Source organism: Notolabrus celidotus, chromosome 24 (assembly GCF_009762535.1).
Source record: "Notolabrus celidotus isolate fNotCel1 chromosome 24, fNotCel1.pri, whole genome shotgun sequence".
NCBI lineage: Eukaryota > Metazoa > Chordata > Actinopteri > Labriformes > Labridae > Notolabrus > Notolabrus celidotus.
This window is the reverse complement of record NC_048295.1, coordinates 7,444,834-7,461,715: the sequence shown is the minus strand read 5'-3', so window position 1 is coordinate 7,461,715 and position 16,882 is coordinate 7,444,834. Positions and strand designations below refer to the sequence as shown.

The 16,882-nt window shown below is 41.8% G+C and overlaps 1 protein-coding gene across 1 annotated transcript in view; it reads right to left on the bottom strand.

The window, feature by feature from the left end:
• The window catches only part of LOC117808422 (neural cell adhesion molecule 2-like), a 359,969-nt gene that overhangs the window by 297,199 nt on the left and 45,888 nt on the right, over positions 1-16,882 (bottom strand). Inside the window, exon 9 of the mRNA XM_034678166.1 lies at positions 13,121-13,182. The gene's annotated coding sequence lies outside the window, so the exon portion shown is untranslated. The remainder of the gene's footprint in view (positions 1-13,120; positions 13,183-16,882) is intronic.

Here is a 16,882-nt window from a genome sequence, read left to right as displayed (position 1 = left end):
ATGATTTAAACAACAAAATCTGAGGTGGCAACAGGTGTTTGTTTTATTTCTAAGTGTAGAAGAAATCTCTTTTGGTTGTTTCACCCATTTCTTTGTCTCTTATGTTGGAACACACATGGAATTTCTTAACAAGTGAACACTTTTGACCGCAGCACCAAACTCATTTCAGAGTTATTTCAAACTGAGGTAAACACAACTGTGTCTGATCCTTGAAACATAATGGTTTATTCTGTAGTAAAGAAAAACATGAACAGAGGCTATTATGAGACACTTCCACAGCTTGACTCTGCACCCTTTCTACTCAGCTAATATCCACTATGTAAATACACTCTGCTTGTTTCTTTATGAATTAGAAATGACCATGATGAATGTGTTAATACTTCTATCTACCTACTGCAAAATGCATGCTGTGCTTTACCGGTCGAGAGACTTAGAATATGTTAGCGCCAGTCGACCTTTGTGGATTAGCTCATTACCATCATAAGCATTCAACATTAGCTCAACATGATGATAGACATTTAGTCTGGAGGAATTCCTCTAAAGCAAATATGCTCCTGTGAATTATCATCTTAAAGACATCATATTTAGAAAGAAGGGTCTAATAGTTTGTGATCAGTGGTAGCATGCAGGAGCTACGATCTGATGAAAGCTCCTCTGTTTGTGTTGATTTTGGCGCCCCTTGTTGACAAAGTAACACCCTCTATCTTTGTTCTGTACATGTGATAGTCGTGTTTTTTCCTCAAAGGAGCTTTAATATCACCACGGGGTAAAAAGAGGACGTAGGACTTTCCACCTGTGATGTATCATTGTCCACTGAAGTCTCAGAAGTTTTCAAAGAGATGTACGACTCTCCAGTTTAAAACCAATTCAGTGAGACTCGGCTCATACTGACACTCTGTCCTGTGGCTGAACTCGTGTTGGTAAAAGTTGTTGACTCACTGTGCTTCTGTCCCTTCGTCATCCCTCCAAACTTCTATCTGCCTGCGAGTAATGAACTGCGAATCTGTGCCACTGACCTCCTTTGTCATAGCGAAGGGACAGATTTGTTCTTTATCTTCCCTGTTCTTGAAATAAATTACACTGGCCAAGTAAAAGACAAGCAACTCTGCAGCAGAGGTTGTTTGTGTTTGTCAGGAGTGTGTGTGTGTGTATGTGTGTGTTTTTTAATGGCTTTGTTTGGCACCGATCTTTCTGACTTCACTTGAACAGCTGGAAATCTATTTTCCCCGTCCACAAAGTTAAACGTGCAAAGTGTTTGTTTCTATAATTCATGTTGTGTTTGCTGAAACAAACGTGTACACGCAGATAAGCAAACGGAGCCCTTCCTCCGACAAGGCTTAAGCGGTTGACTTTGTTCATTTTTCATCAGTGGTGACTCAAACTCAAAGTGCTGCGGTGGGATAAAAAAAAAAATGGATCTACAAAGAGTCTCTTTAATGAAGCAAAAACGGATTTCCTTTCAGTGTCGCCCGTGTTTTTCAGAGCAGAGGGTCAACATACTTCCATATCAAATATTTCCTTTTTGCTTGCTTTCCTATAATGAGGCTTTCTGGGTCCTCGACTGACCCGTCGGTAATCCCCGCTCCCTTCAGCTTCTGTTGCCTGTTTCTTTTCCCACAAGGCATATAGGCGGTTTACTGAGATAATGATGGCACATTTACTTTTTTTAAAAACTCACATTAAATCACATCAAACACTAGGTCTTCAATTTACAGCAGAAGTAAACTTTAGCAGCTTCTCACCAGTGGAGGCAAAAGCTAGCTAGTGTGAGCTTAAGATGTGGACATCACATCTTCCTCGTTCTGTCGCTGGGGTGTTAAAGATGACTCCGCCCGTTACTCTATGACCTCCTGTGAGAGACTTTTCAATTTGTGCTGATTTTAGTGCCCTCTGTGGACAAATTGGAGCCTCTTAGAGCCTCTTTAGTCTGAAAAGGGGGTTTCTGCAGAGTGCATTTCTTTTTTTAAATGTTTTTTTTGGGGCATTTTTGGACAGCTTAAAAGAGACAGGAAACATGGGGACTAGAGAGTGGGGGAAGACATGCAGCACAAGGTCGCGGCCGGGAATCGAACCAGCAACCTCTGCAACAAGGACTATAGCCTCTGTGTGTGGGGCGCTTAGACCGCTAGGCCACCAGTGCCCTGTATTTTGACGCATACCCAAGGGCAGCTGTCGTCTCCATGCTGTTGGTCTTGTTTGCTTTTGTAAGGCATCCCAGGAGCTTTAAGATAGTTTATTATCAAAAAATCAGCAGAGCTAGAAATTAAATTAAAGCTTAATTTGAGTCACAGTTGCAAATATAGAGCATCATTTATCACCCCAAATGCCACTACATTAATAAATGTTTTATTTCCCTGATAATGAATATGTTTCAGTAAGAAAGTTGAAGGTGTAATTTAAAAGAAATAACACCAAAGAAGAGAAAGTCCTCCCCGCTGCAGTCAAGCTCAGCTTTTAAAGCTCTTGCAAATCTTGTAAAACCCCGGCCTGAGCCTCGTAACAGACTTCATCAGGCCACGGCTTCATGAGCAGCTGGGCCGGAGCCAGTTAAACGTCTCAGAAAGTTAAACATTGTGACGAAAAATATATATTTATATATTAAAAAAAAGAAGTTATCTGTCAGCCCTGTGAGTCAGACACGCTGAGCTCCATGTTGGCTGGAGGGAAAATAAAACTGACACAGGTGTCAGCTTCACTCGTCTTCTTCAGAATTCAATTTTATGCGGCCAATAAGATTCCTCATTTACTGCTATTTTTAGATAGCACATATAGTGTATTTACTCATTTCTGCATGCAAATGAGTCCATTAGAACAGTTAGTGGGGGAAAATCCATTATGCTAAAGTTACAATAGCAGGAATGCCTCATTGTTGTTATTCAGGTCAAAGTTTTGGTGGTGCTATTATGACTGCCGAGCGACAACACGGTGGAAAAGCACGGCAGCGCTCTGTTTCATCACTCACTCATTTGCCAACTTATAACATTCACCATCATGCTGTTTATACCCGTATAAATACAGCACCGCCATTTAAATTGGGGGCTGAATTTAATCTGGAGGCAGGTTTATCTGCAATATCCCCCATTATTCCTGCAAAAAATAAAAATACAACCGTTGCTTCAGCTGCCTGCTCATTATTTTTGTTATATTTAATTCATGTTTGGCATATTTCCCCACATGGATGCTGCTACACAAAAGTGTTGAAACAATAACAGCATGAATCATGGCTGTGTTGAGGCACAAAGTCGATGATGATGACAGATGCGCACAGTGTAAGTGAGCCACAGATTTAGAGCTTCAAAACAGCAGACGGCCACATTTGATCTTGGGATTGTTTTCCTGCTAACTCCTTCAAAAAGCAGGCCGCGACCAAAATAACCTCATCAGGAAAATGAAAGCATCTTGGAAGATCTCTGCTGGCCTGAATCTGCATGCGTTTTGTCATCGCTAAGAAGGAAAGGTCATCGCTAATCACGGCTGAGATGGGGGTTTTTTTTCTGGAGTGGTCATTCTGGCTTCCCATCTCAAATGTGACAAATAACGCATCAAAAACAGCTTCCCACCCGTCTCTCAAAGATGCTCTGAGCACATTAATTTTAAATCACATCAGATTATCCAGACATTCTGAACATCCTTTTCTGTCCAAAATGACTTGCAGTGACCGAAAAGAGAGCATCAAGGGGGAGAGCATGATCACGCAGAGATAATACACGGAGCATAAAAAGAGGACATTTAAGCACATTGTTCCAAAAGCTTCCTCCTTCATGATGTGTTGTGCGCCTGCTGAATTTGATGAGCCTCTACTTCTCCTCCTGCAGCTTTGTCTCTCTCCGCAGCAGGTGTACAACCTCTGGCAGCTGAATTTACTGTAAGCCTGAGGAGGAGACAGGCATCAGACAAGCAGAAACCCGGCTTCTCCTACCTCTTCCCGCTCTCTCTTCTGCTGTCAAGTACATCTGTGTTTGAGCCGCTTTCTGATGCTCCGTTGTGGTCTTTGTGAGGGAGGAACAGTGATGCCACGCAGCAGCTGTTGCATACTAATGCTTCTGTGAGCGGTGGGCGGCTGCAAATGTTTTCTGCACTTTCTGAGAGTGCAACAAAGTGAACAAGTACGAGTTTGTATTTTGATTAAAACTGATTAGAGTGGACCCTTAAGTATCCGCTCTTTGCTGATGTTGTATTTTCTAAGGCTACTAATTTAGTTAATTTACCATGAGCATCATCAAGGCTACAAGTGGGAAAACAATTTATCTGTCAACACTTCACATTTTGTATGAAGAGGAATTAAACAACAGGAAATGAGGTGAGCACACCTCCTTAAATAGACTACAGCTTTAGATAAAGGCTCACAAATTACTGTGTTAGGTTGACATGAACACCAGGTACAGAAACACTACCCTGATATTGTCGGGGTGCATATGAGGAAGAGGAGACAGACTTTATGGGTAACAAATGAGTGCAGATGACAAACAAAGAGATAATTCAAACTCAGATTGCGTAACACCAGTGTGACTTCTATTCTGGATCTTATACTGTAGTACTATGTTTGTTAAGACGTCAAACTGACTGTAGTACTCATTGGAATAAATCACTCATACATAATCTGTGGAGCAGCACTCAGAAATGATGTAATATTGAAAGAAAAGCTGAGCATTTGGGATCTGCTGTATGTAGCAAGACCTCCTAGAAGACAAAAACGAGGAAGATAGTATGCATTCACTATAAAACGGAGTGACTAACACAGTTAAACTAAGTAAAGAGCACAGCAGAAGTCAACACAGCAGATCAGTGCTCCAGCACAAAGGCAGTTTCTTCTGGGTCTACGCTGAAGACGGGAGGAACAAAGCGTATCTGCAGAGGTTTTTTCCGACCCATGGGCATTTTAAAGCCCTGTATGAAGAAACAACACGCTCCAGTGAACTTTTTAACTCAAACCGGGCATTGAATCTTCGGCTGGTGAAATATTTAATAAATAAAAGAACACACGATAGCGCCGCCATTAATATTTCATGTGCCACACAGGCGTGTGGAGCCCGGGTCTCCTTCTCAGCATGCTATTGGCACAGGACGTGTAAGCGGTGGGCCACCAGCGGCTCCGAGTCATTCAAATGCAAAGAGAGATTTCTGCACGGATATCTCAATCGCACAATCAGAATATTTGTGCTTCACTATACATGCTTTATCCAGTGGATACAATAAGGTTTCAAACTTCAATGAGGAGCTTTTCTTCAAATATTTTTCTCTGCGTCATCTTACTTGTAGCAATAAAATCCAAGGATGCACCTCGTTTCTGCTGAATGTGAATCAGCCTTGCACTCCCACGTCACTGACGTGAGGATTTATTTAACGCAAGATTGTCAAAGATGAGATTTAAAGGACTGATGCAAGAAATTAAAAAGGTTATTTTGAAGTATGACCCTGAAAAGATTGTGAAAAGAAAGTAAATGTGAAGAAAAGAAAAGAAATGTGATGTGATGCACTTTTGTGCAAATTCAATGAAGCAAAAAACATCCTATATTATAAATTTGAGTGATTTTACAGCACATCTGAAATGCCTGTGTATTCTTTGTCTGGTGTTTGCAATTTATCACCATTATCCTGCTCTGTTTGGGCAGCTTTTACATTCTAAACACAACAAAGCAAAACTGAAATAATGACCAGAACCATTTGTTACACAGTGCAGCAGCATTAATGATAACAGTGTTGTTTTTCCCTTCAGTGCTGTCAAACTCCAACAAGTGTTTATTCATCTTTAACTTAAATACACACTGTGTCTTCTGCTACAATAAAACCATCAGAACGCTACAGCGACTTTGTTGTTAATGGCTGAAACAACACGAGAGGCGAGGGCCAGTCCGGACCAGCAGCCTTGTTGCAATTCTGGCAACACACTCCTCCGCCTGTCTCTCTAATGAACCTGCCGCATATTAATCCCTATCACTAATGAGGCCATTCAGAATGATAAGCTTCCCCAGCACTCGCTAATGAACACATGCTAAAGCTGCCCGGGCCTCTGCTGAGCGCTCGTCGGCCTGCCTAAATCACACAGCAGCACCTGCCTGTCACAGCAGACAACGCGCCCCGACTTCAGCGAGGGTATGTCCACAGACCAAACAAATTACAGCTCGTATATAATGAGCATCATAAACTTGAGCTGCTGCAGCGGTGAAATTTCAACAAGGGGATCAGGAGGTCATCTCCCAACATGGCCACCAGAGTCTTTAGGGGTCAGTCAACCTAAAGTACTGAACCATTTCAGTAAGATCTGTTCACAGAGAGCCCGTTTACACTTGGTATTCAAATGTGTCCTGCATGTTCTGATCATAACTGGAGGACTCTACATGCAGCAGTTCACACCTGGCGTCACAATGCAATAAGTGCATCAACTTCATATTAGAACTTCCTGCTCATCATGCAAACGTAGAGAGACTAAATAATCTCTGTCACAAGTTATTATATTCTACATGAGTCATTATTCTGTGCACAAGTTAATTACCTCTGCTGCAAAAGTTGTTATCTTGTGAGCGTTACTTCATTATCTTGTGCACCAAAGTCACTATCTTGTGCACACAAATTAACTTTGGTGCAAAAGTGGAGTGTGTGGAGTTTGCAGTCCTGCTAGTTAAGCTTGAATAACTCTGATTGTTCGGTCTGTCTTTATGCTCAATAAAGGGGGGTCAATTAAAGATGATTTTGGATTATACGTTTCAAAAATAATCTACGCAGCAGCTGCCACACATTTTAATTCCTCTTCCAAGTGTCCTAGCTGTGATTTGAGCTAATCAAAATACTCAGCAGGTAAGTGAGTACCAAGTGTAAATAGAGCCAGAGATGGCTGGATTATGACCAGGCCGTTGTCTGCAGAGAAACACCACTCAGTGTTGAGTTACTCTGAAAGTAATTTACAATGAGAGATTAAATAGCTGCTTATGAAAAGCTACTCAGAGCTGAGTTTCCCTCGCCAAGTCCTGGACAGTGGAGAGCTGCCCAGTGAGCCAGGTAATCAGCAACCATTGGAATCCCACTTAACTCCACTTGAGATCTGGAGGAACTCCTTTGGCAAACCCGGTTGTCTTTAAAGTATCGTTTTAAACTACTACTTTGTTTTGCCAAAAGCATTTTGGGGGGAGAAAGTAATTGCTGCCTGAATTATGTTTTGTCTTTGTTTCCAAATAGCTCAAGGGACAACCATAACTAAGTCAGCTTTGAGTCTGAGGGTTGTGCAGCTTTTGTGTCCCCTAAACCTGGACAAATGAGTCAAGATAAACTTATCAGAGAGAACACGCAAAGGGTTAAATGCAGCACAAATACGCTGCAGGAATAGCTCTTTGTGCAAAGTATTTAAATGAGTCAGTATGCATTAACTCAGAGCATACTTGTCTCCTTTCTGTACAAATGAAGCTCATTGAATAGCCATGCACAGTCTGGGGTTGTCACACTCAAACTTTCCAGTTATCATGACAACAAGTCTTTTAATATCACTCTAACGTTGCTATAGTAGTTATTAAAGGAGTCGAATCAGCCTGAGGATGGTCAAGACTTGAGTGTAGCACATACAGACTCTTCCACATGCGTGAAGAAGGCCTGCAGCCATTATGCTAAACTTGCAGGTGCTCCTGCATGTTCACTCCTCTGAGGAAGCTTGGTTATGAACATCTCACAGTAAACTAATTTGAAGTATCCTTTCTCTTTCAGTTCATCATCTGTATGAGGAAAGATTTAAGCTTCATGAGGCACAAGTCAAAGAGAAGATATGCTGACAGCCTCTCTCTAGAATGAAACACAAAATAAGAGCAAACTGCACAAAGCTGCAAAACTTTATGGGCGTGTCATTTTTCATGAATTGGTTTGAGGCCTTAAAATAACTTTAACAAGCTGAAATATTATTGCAGAAGCAAATTAAATATATTGTTTGCTGATATGTGATCATAATGCAACATTTTCTTACTGTGTCAAACAGAAAATAAAGGAAATCCAGCTGGCTTCATTTCCCAGTACGTCTCCCTTGCTGTTGAGAATTACTTCTAAGCACCAAAATGCATGCAGTCACAATTGGACCTCTGTTTTTGCTCCGACTTAAATAGCTTAATTTGAGCCTTGTGTTACACAAAGTAAATGTCAGGTTGCTCTTTTAGAGAAACTGAGAAATGGCTCCTCTCTTCTTAAATGAGCTGCTTCTGTGTGAACATTTAGAAAAAGACATGAGGAATAAAATGTGACCTTCGTGTCTGTCAGAGAGTTCAGAGAAAATATCTCCAAGACCGGATATTTTACATCAAGCGACAGCTGCAGCAGATTGCTTTTTCCTCGTGTCACAGGATCTAATACGACACCCTCATTTGTGACAATTTGACAACTGTTTCCTCACACTACACACTTATGTGTACAGTGATGTCATTCTGCTCTGTGTGTTTGTGTGTGTGTGTGTGCTGAAGCCCACAGGGTGTCATGATATAGCCTGCAGCAGTAGGAATGACGGTAGACACTTGCTCCCCATCTGCTTACACTCATCACTTCTCACTCAGTGCCACAAGTGAGGCAGCACAAGGACTCCTTGCATGTCTCTCTGCAGCCCACATGGCCTGGGTGCTGAAACAGATTTTTTTCTTTGTATTTTCCACAGAAAAGATTCTTCTTGAGTAATGCATTGGACAAGATTTAAAAAAACATGACTTGCACATGTTCAGGACAAAATCAGCAAAGAGATAAGAGGTCCTACTTTGCCAACACAAGCTGAAAGTTACTCACTGGAGCTTTAAACTAAATGTGAAGTTCAGGAGTCTTGCAGCAAAATATAACGATCTACTGTGGGATCAGAATGTGCAGCCATCAGGACCCAACAGTAGCTGCAGATATTTAGCCAACAGTACATCGGTTGATTGATTTCACATGTTCTTCTTCTCTCCACTCCTCTGCATCGGCATGTAAAGGTTGGTTTTATCACATGACTAGGTCTCCTTCGTCTCACTTCACGCTCCCACCTGATCACAGTTGATCTGCGTATGACCGCCCTGACATTTCCACCAACCAGCGAGGCTGTGGGCCTGCGAGAGAGGTCAGATCATGTCGCGCCAAATGAAACAGTCAATCCCTTATATGACGCCCACCCTGCCACATGCAATCACTCTCACAAAAGGCTAAAATGATTCTGCAGGTCATTATTAGAAAAACAGACACTGATCTCTTTGCTATAGACACCAAATGTCAGCAGATATTGTGCTTGTGCGGGGTTATTTCTCCCGGCGAACAATGTTCAGCTGTTTAAGCCGCTGTGTGAGCCGACGCTGTGATTTATGTGATACCTTGACATTTTCAAGCAGTGGCTCTGGGATAAAACGGGGAATTTAACTAGTATTTTTGAGAAAATAAAGGATAAGAGTGCGCACTTTCTTGAGTTGGTCCTGCAAAAAACAAACAAGCAACCAGAACTCAAAATGCCAGAGGGAAAGTGGAGCAGATAGGGGATTAAAGTTAATTTTTCATGTGGCTGTGTAATACACAGTAAGTGGGATTTCTGCACTGCAATGAGGAGCTTTTACAAGCCTCGACTAGCCTGGAATACATGTGTTGAATGTGAAATGGAATCACAGACACTTTTAGCTCACTGTGTCCATTACTGAATGCTCTGTGTGAATGCATTCAACTTCCCCTCACAATCGCGTTAGGATCTTGCTAAAACATAAAGCAGGAGGCATGCACTTGCCAAATAGGCGTAGAGCGCATTATGTTCCTCTTCAGCCGCCAATGACTCTGCCTTTCTGCAAACACACCTACGTCCTCATATCACTATTTCAAAGTCAATCGTTGGTTTAACACATTTTGTTGTTAATGCATCACAGAGGAGGGGGAAAGGTGTCCGTGTGAAAGGAGGCCATTGGGAAGACTGATGGATAGCATTACGCCAAACGGGCCATTATGGGCGAGCCGTGGATCATAAACAAATGACATAACGATCACGAGGTGGTGTAGGAGTGGAGGGGAAGATGGGTATTCTATCTGGCTACACTAAACGCAGCCGTTAACGCGCTCCACTCATGATAAATCAAGGAGGCGCTGAAGGGAGGCCGAGCCAGTCCACTACTGGTCCTCCTCAGTCCGTCGGAGCTCTCTCTTTCTTTTGGTTGACAACGCACAAAAAAAAAAAAACGCCACAATCTTCTTCCCTCCATCTTCCTCTCTGTCTTTGTAGCAGCAGTTAAAAAGCGGCGGAGCGGCTCGGTCATCCGGGGGCCTCCGTGATCTATGTTGATGACACTGACTCGCAAGCACCTACAGTCCCGCAAACTCCATTTGGAGTGACCTTAGTCATAACCCTGTCTCACACCGCTGGCTCCGATAGATACCATCATTTATCATAAAGGATTCTCAAATTGTTCTTCTGACAGTGACTTCCACATCACGAATTAGTAAATCAACAACTACATACATGTGGAAATGGACAAATAGCTGTAATTAACTGCAGAGAGGGAGGTGGTATTAATCAGGATAATGGGTTGTGCCAAAGCGGTGGAGTTTTTAAAGGGACGGTCCCAGCACGTGAAAGGATTTGGAGTCCCACAAGGTGTCCTTCAGAGAACCTTTAAAGCTCCTGTGTGGAGATTTTAGCTGATAACTGATGACTCCTTATGGCCTACAAAAACAAACAAGATTATTATCTTTAGGTTTTATTTTTTGAGATATTTGTTCTCCTCTTTTAAAGCTCCTGTAAGTAACTTTCTGTTTATGATGATTTGGCTGCCCCTTGTGGACAAAGCAGTCTTTGCTGATTTTGTCTTCACTCATCACTCATAAAGAATCTCTTCCTTGTGGTTTATGTGAAAACAGGCTGTATCAGCAGCATGCTTCAATCTTAGTCTGACACCTACCCCCTGTCAGTGATTTCAGACATTAAAAATAACAATACAAAGGTGATCACTCTTCTTGTTTATTGTCTTGTTTGCCTTTTCAGGTCATAAACAGACACGTATATTAATTTCAGCCTGTTTCATAACCAGCTAAAAACCCCTCACAGGAACTTTAAATGAATTCAATTCCGCTATTTTGTACTGGAGGACTCTACTTGTATCACATATGATGGGATTTCTCGTATTCACACTGTACTTGAGTTAGTCCCAGTGCTTTATTCTGCATCTACTGTATCTCTAACTGTCAAGTATCCGCCTGTCAGTCAAACCAGACCCAGGAGGGAGAGCTATAGAAGTCCAGAACAACTGTGTGATGGCGCAGCACTTCTTTTTGGAACGGGCTGAGCAAATTCAATTCAAGCCAAATGACTTCAATTAATACTTGATGTGATGTAATTTGAGAAAATATTATAGCAGGCTATTATTCTAACGTTGCAGCTCAATATTCAAGTCCTGTGTGAGACCCTTAAGTGAGTCACAGGAATAGATTGAGACATTTTGAAGGAGCACAGAGGTTTTACAGTCGCCACAAAGCCCCATACTGTGCCTCTGACTTTTTTTCATCACTCCCTTTGTGTCTTCTTACATTCACAGCCAATCATTTCTTGTAACCCTAGTCCCGTTAGAAAAGAACCATATGTTAGAAATATGAATTCGACTGCCAGTAGACAATGTCCTGTGCCAATGTTGTGAATTTTTCCTCCAACTTCTCGCCAAAAAGTTTCACTGTTTTTCTTTCTTCTTGGCAGGAAGGACGAAGTCGACTGAAACTCAGACTAATTAAATTGTGATTGATGAGTGAAGGCAGAGTGACCAGTCCCAGCTATTCAGCAGCAGCTAAATACTGTGGAATACATTACTGAGATTAAAAGCATAGCTGATTTACTGTAATATAATTTGACAACTAAGTGACTAAATTAACAGACGAGACTGAACTCCTTTATTTCTCAAAGGAGCTTCTGTCACATGACCTGAGCGTCAAATCAAGCCATCAACCAAAGTCCCCGCAGAAAGTGCTCGATTCAGCCGAGGTAAAGAGGGATCAATAACAATGTTCCCACAGCCTCAATATGCTGCTCGACGCTCTGCCCGGAGGGAGCTGTGCAACACCATAACTGTGCATTTGTGTAAGTGTGAGAGTGAGAAAAGTGAATATAAATAGAGGGAATACTTTCTGCCTTTTCTGATCTGGATTTGGAAACAAGCCTGTCCCACAGAAACATTAGACCTGCATGATTAAAGTGGGCAAACTTAGGATTAGAGGTATTTCAAAAGGCATAAAAAGGGGAAATTGCAAAAAATGTGTGTGCATGAAATGTGATCACTCACTTCTGCTGACATTTTTAACAGTGGCATTTCTAAACCCTTGGATATCTCTTTCTATATGTTGCAGGTCTTTTAACAACTCTTAATTCCTTTAGTAACACCTTTAATTTTACACATAGAAGTCAGTTTTGTTATTCATGGATGGTTATACACAACCTGTGAAAACAGGTGCTATAAACGCTGCAACTTTTGATGTTTTGACACAGGAGATGTATCACCTGCGTCTTTAAGTCATCCATGTCTTTTACATCTGACAGAACAGATGGGATAAAGATGTCTTCAAGTTTTCAGGATCGATCTTTGCTCAAACCGGTATTCACACATGCACAAAACTTTTCGGGTGAGTTGCAAAAAAAACAGACAAAACTTATACTTTGACTTCACTCTGATTTTTTCCCAGCAGGCCCCTGGAAAAATGTGCACGTAAAGTCAAGGTGAGAACATAGCTGGAACATTCAGCAAAATTAGGCAGGGCTGCGGACGTGGTGCCCCCTGCAGAGCAACACGTAACAGGCTGAATATAACCATCTGAGGTTGATGGACGAGGATCATTCTTAAGATGAGACCAGCGAAGTGTCTGCACACCTCTTTATAAATAGCACTGATACAAATGCAAGAACTGTCAATATAGTGTCGGTCTCTGCTTTGCTTTCTGAGGTCATGTCTTGTTTTCTCCCGCCCCCCACCCCTCTAGTCCCACAGGAAAGGCTTCACACTGTGAGGGACATGTGAACAAGCAGCTTTGTAGAGCTCCTGAAAATGCGCAAAACCAGCACTAAGTTGTAGCCTTCCTGTTTCATCCAGATCCACAGGGTACCCTTCAGTGTGTGCATGGAACACTTGAACTTACTCGAATGAAACCTATCACTACAGTGTTTAGTGACTGTTCTTACTTGCACAGTAGAAGGATGAGGAGTCCTCAAAGCTGCTCCCAGGACACCGTGGATCCAACGTCCTGTGTGAAACCAGAAGCTGGTGTTAATCTAAGTACAACATGAGCCCTGGTGGAGTCATCAGTCACTGTGATCATGTTAAGGATTTATGATGATATCCAGAGTCTTCTTTTGTTGAAAAAGGCTCAACAGAAGATTCAACTGAACTTTAGAGTGGATACAGTTTTTTATTTTCAAAGTTAAAGAGTGTTGGTTCAAAAAATCCTCTTGATTGTGTTTCTTTGCTGTGCTCTGTGTGGGTGTAAAACAAAGAGGGATTTTTGAACATGAAAGGGCTCACCTTTGGATGACACTTCATTTGTCTATTTTAGACTGCCAAGGCCTCGTAATAACCTAATATTATACTGCACCACAGATTTTTACAAAGAGAGAGGAGTGAGCGTTTAGCTTTCTTCATTCTCTTTGCAGCTTTATTCAAATGTACAAACACACCGATACGTTTCATTTCTCGTCTTAACGTACATCAATGCTATGCCTCTATCTTAAAAGATGATTATCTGGACTTGTCATGTAAATGTGAACTATATTGATATTTTTTCTAGCTGTGCTTAGTTTTGATTTTTTTTGCAGTGTAAAACTCTTAAAGCTGTGTATCTGCTTCTGATTGAAAATGCAATCAATCCTCTGAGGAGGAGAAAAAAACTGTGCATCATGAACGGTCAATTTCCAAAGCAGGCGGATGTAAAGCAAAGTGCAGCTGAAATCGCTCTTCAATCAGCTCCACCCTTAAAGAAAAAAGCAACACAAATATGCTCAGCTCCTCATGGGTTCTATACTCAAATTGTCACCCCACCTTTCAATCCTGCAATTTAAATTGCTGCCGCATCAGATTGCCAATTACAACAAGTGTGTGATTATAGTGATCGTTTTCAAAATGACCGTCCCTGCATGTGCTGTCACTCTGGCACATTTAATTAAACCAATCAGAGGGAGCGTAATGTTTGCCTCTCCAACCAGTCATCATCACACAATCACAGAAACACACAACCCTCTCTTTTAAACCGGCTGTTTGCTGTTTAGTGGACACTTAAAACCTTGTTGTGGATGAAGATTCAGGGTTTTATTTTCCACATGAAAGCTTGTATTTTGAGTATTTTGAAGATTGTACTGAAAAAGAAACGATACCACCAACTCCACCTATTTCATCTTGTCCAATAAGGCAGTTCCTCCACATCTTCTCATGGAGCCCAGAATTACTAACATCTCATCTACTGAATCTCCTGACATTCAGGAAATCTGAGTTTATACCCAGCAGCTGCAGGCTTTGCAGTGGACACTAGAGGAACTGCAGTCTCTTGCACTTGTGAATTGGCTTCATACTTCAACACATTAGGTGACCGCTTCTTTAAAACAAAAGTGCCAAAAGCAAATCAATCACTGAAACATTAGGATATGTTGTTCCATGAGGTTCCACAGAGCAACATATCCATGTTTCATGAAGATCCTCTTACGCAAGATCTGAAAATACCAACGGGTAAACAAGCTCCCAGACTAAGAGACTGCAGAGACAGGAAAAAGGTCAACTTTTCACAACCAACAAACTTCATCATACTTCACGGCCAGTTTCATGTGTCATTTGTTCCAGATTCTTATGCTCATGATTCCTCTAAAAGGGGAATGAGGTCTAAAACACATCTCCAACTCAGTGGAGCAGCTTGATGTACAACACGCATCATTAAATGCAAGTCCTGTTCTTTGCACGAGGACATGGAGCACACACAGGTGAATGTTTTGCACACATCTGACTGCTTCGCCTGTCATTTGGAGAAACTTCCTGCTCCCTCAGAGCCGCCCTCGTGCTGAGTCTCCAACATGCATCCAAACAAGACATCAAAGTGACTGAGACGCTGTTTCAGGCTTTCGTCAACGTCAAAACCGTACGTGTCAGAAGCAACTCTTAATCATGCTGATATTCCTCTGCTTCTGAGCAAAAAACTAAGTTACCAAGCTTCCCTTTTGACTTCATGTCCCTGTTGCCATGGTGACCGGAGCAAAGGATGCCAAATCGTCCGCTTCTCTTTCTCAGAGGAAATGATCTATGGCAGCTTGATTGGTGTATTTCTATTGACATCCATCATCCTTGTTTCCATTTTCATCTGGCGGAGCTAAATGTGCAGCCGTCCAGTGAATGTGAGGACTAATCTGTGCGGAGCTGCAGCGGTCACAGAGGTACAGCAACCTATTTAAGAGTGTGTGAGGACATTTTCTCAGAGGATTCACTCTGCGTCAGATCCCTGCTTTCACTTTATTATCAAATACAGTGGCTAAACTGACATGCATTTGATTGGCAGCCTCTCAGCGGTTGATCAATAAATCAACAGAGATTGGAGGAATTCAGAACGCAGATGGCTGCTTCCCAAAAAAACTTCAACACACGCACGAGCATGTGCAAGTGAACCACAACACGCAGATAACAGACACATCAAACTGTGTCTCCTCATGAGTCATGAGGACAATTGCATGGTTTATATTTCCTGCAGAGAGGTATGAGAAGATGTTTTTCTTGCAGGAAACTATGTCCAAAATGTTGGCTGTCCGTCATCTCTCTTAGCTTACAAACATTTTTCCAGGGTTGTGCAAGAAAATAATGTTGAGATAGTGAGTCACTGAAGCTCCTGTGAGGTTTTGAAATGGATTCAAAGTAATTCAAAACCACTACAAAAGCAAACAAGACCATAATCAAGACCATTTCTATTTTGTTATTTTCCTGCCACAGGGTAGGTGTCCAAACACTTTGCTGCAACATCCTGTAACCACCAGCATCCATGCTAGCGTCCTCCACCCATGACACCAACATGCAAAGAGAGAAAGGAACAGAGAAGAGTCTGCAGCAAACCCCGCCAAGAAAAGCAACACGCTCATCGTCTCAGAAATGTCACACTAATTCTTAAACCAATTCTCTGTGAGTGGAGTTTTGTCTGTAAAATCTGTTCAGTAAACATTTGTTTTATGAGAGGTTGCAGCAGCTTAAAGCTCCTGTTATGTTTGAGGGATCACTTCTGAAAGGCACAAATTGTGTATAAAAAGGCAGAAGCATTCTCATTATGCTAAAAGTACTCTCTAGTCTGTGAGACAACCTTCCCGTCTATGGAGAGACGAGCGCTGGTGTTTTTCAGGTGGATGTGTGCTTCATTAACACCTGAAACAAAGTGTCAACGCCGCCTTCTTCTTCCCCTCAGATTGGATAAAGCAGAACATTGCTTTTGATATAAATTTAGAGTTCAGAATATATCCTATTTACACCAGAAGCTGCCTCATTGCCTTTTTTTGCTTTATACGAGTGGATTACTTCACCCTTCTTTCCATCTGTTCGTTCCACTTACTGTACATTTTCATTCACGAGTAACAGCGTGCGTGTTTGAGTGAAAACACGGCGCTCTGTTTTCGCCTAATGCTCCAGATTAGTGAGTGAACCTCGTCATGTGGCTCATTGTGAAGTCAGGATGAATCAGCCCTAATAAACCACTTGAGAAGAAAGGCATGCTTGCATTTCGCAGTTTTTGGAACTATTCTACCAATCAATGCAAAGTAATGAGCTCTATTACCATAAAACAAGAGCTATTTGCAAATGTGTGCCTCAGCCAGATTTGGAGGGAAAACTCAGCTTGATGTTATGGAAATGAAGGAACTGCATGAATACGTACTTCATCAAGGAACAAACATGAGAAGACTTAGGTGAAAAGATGGAGGATTGGAGGACTA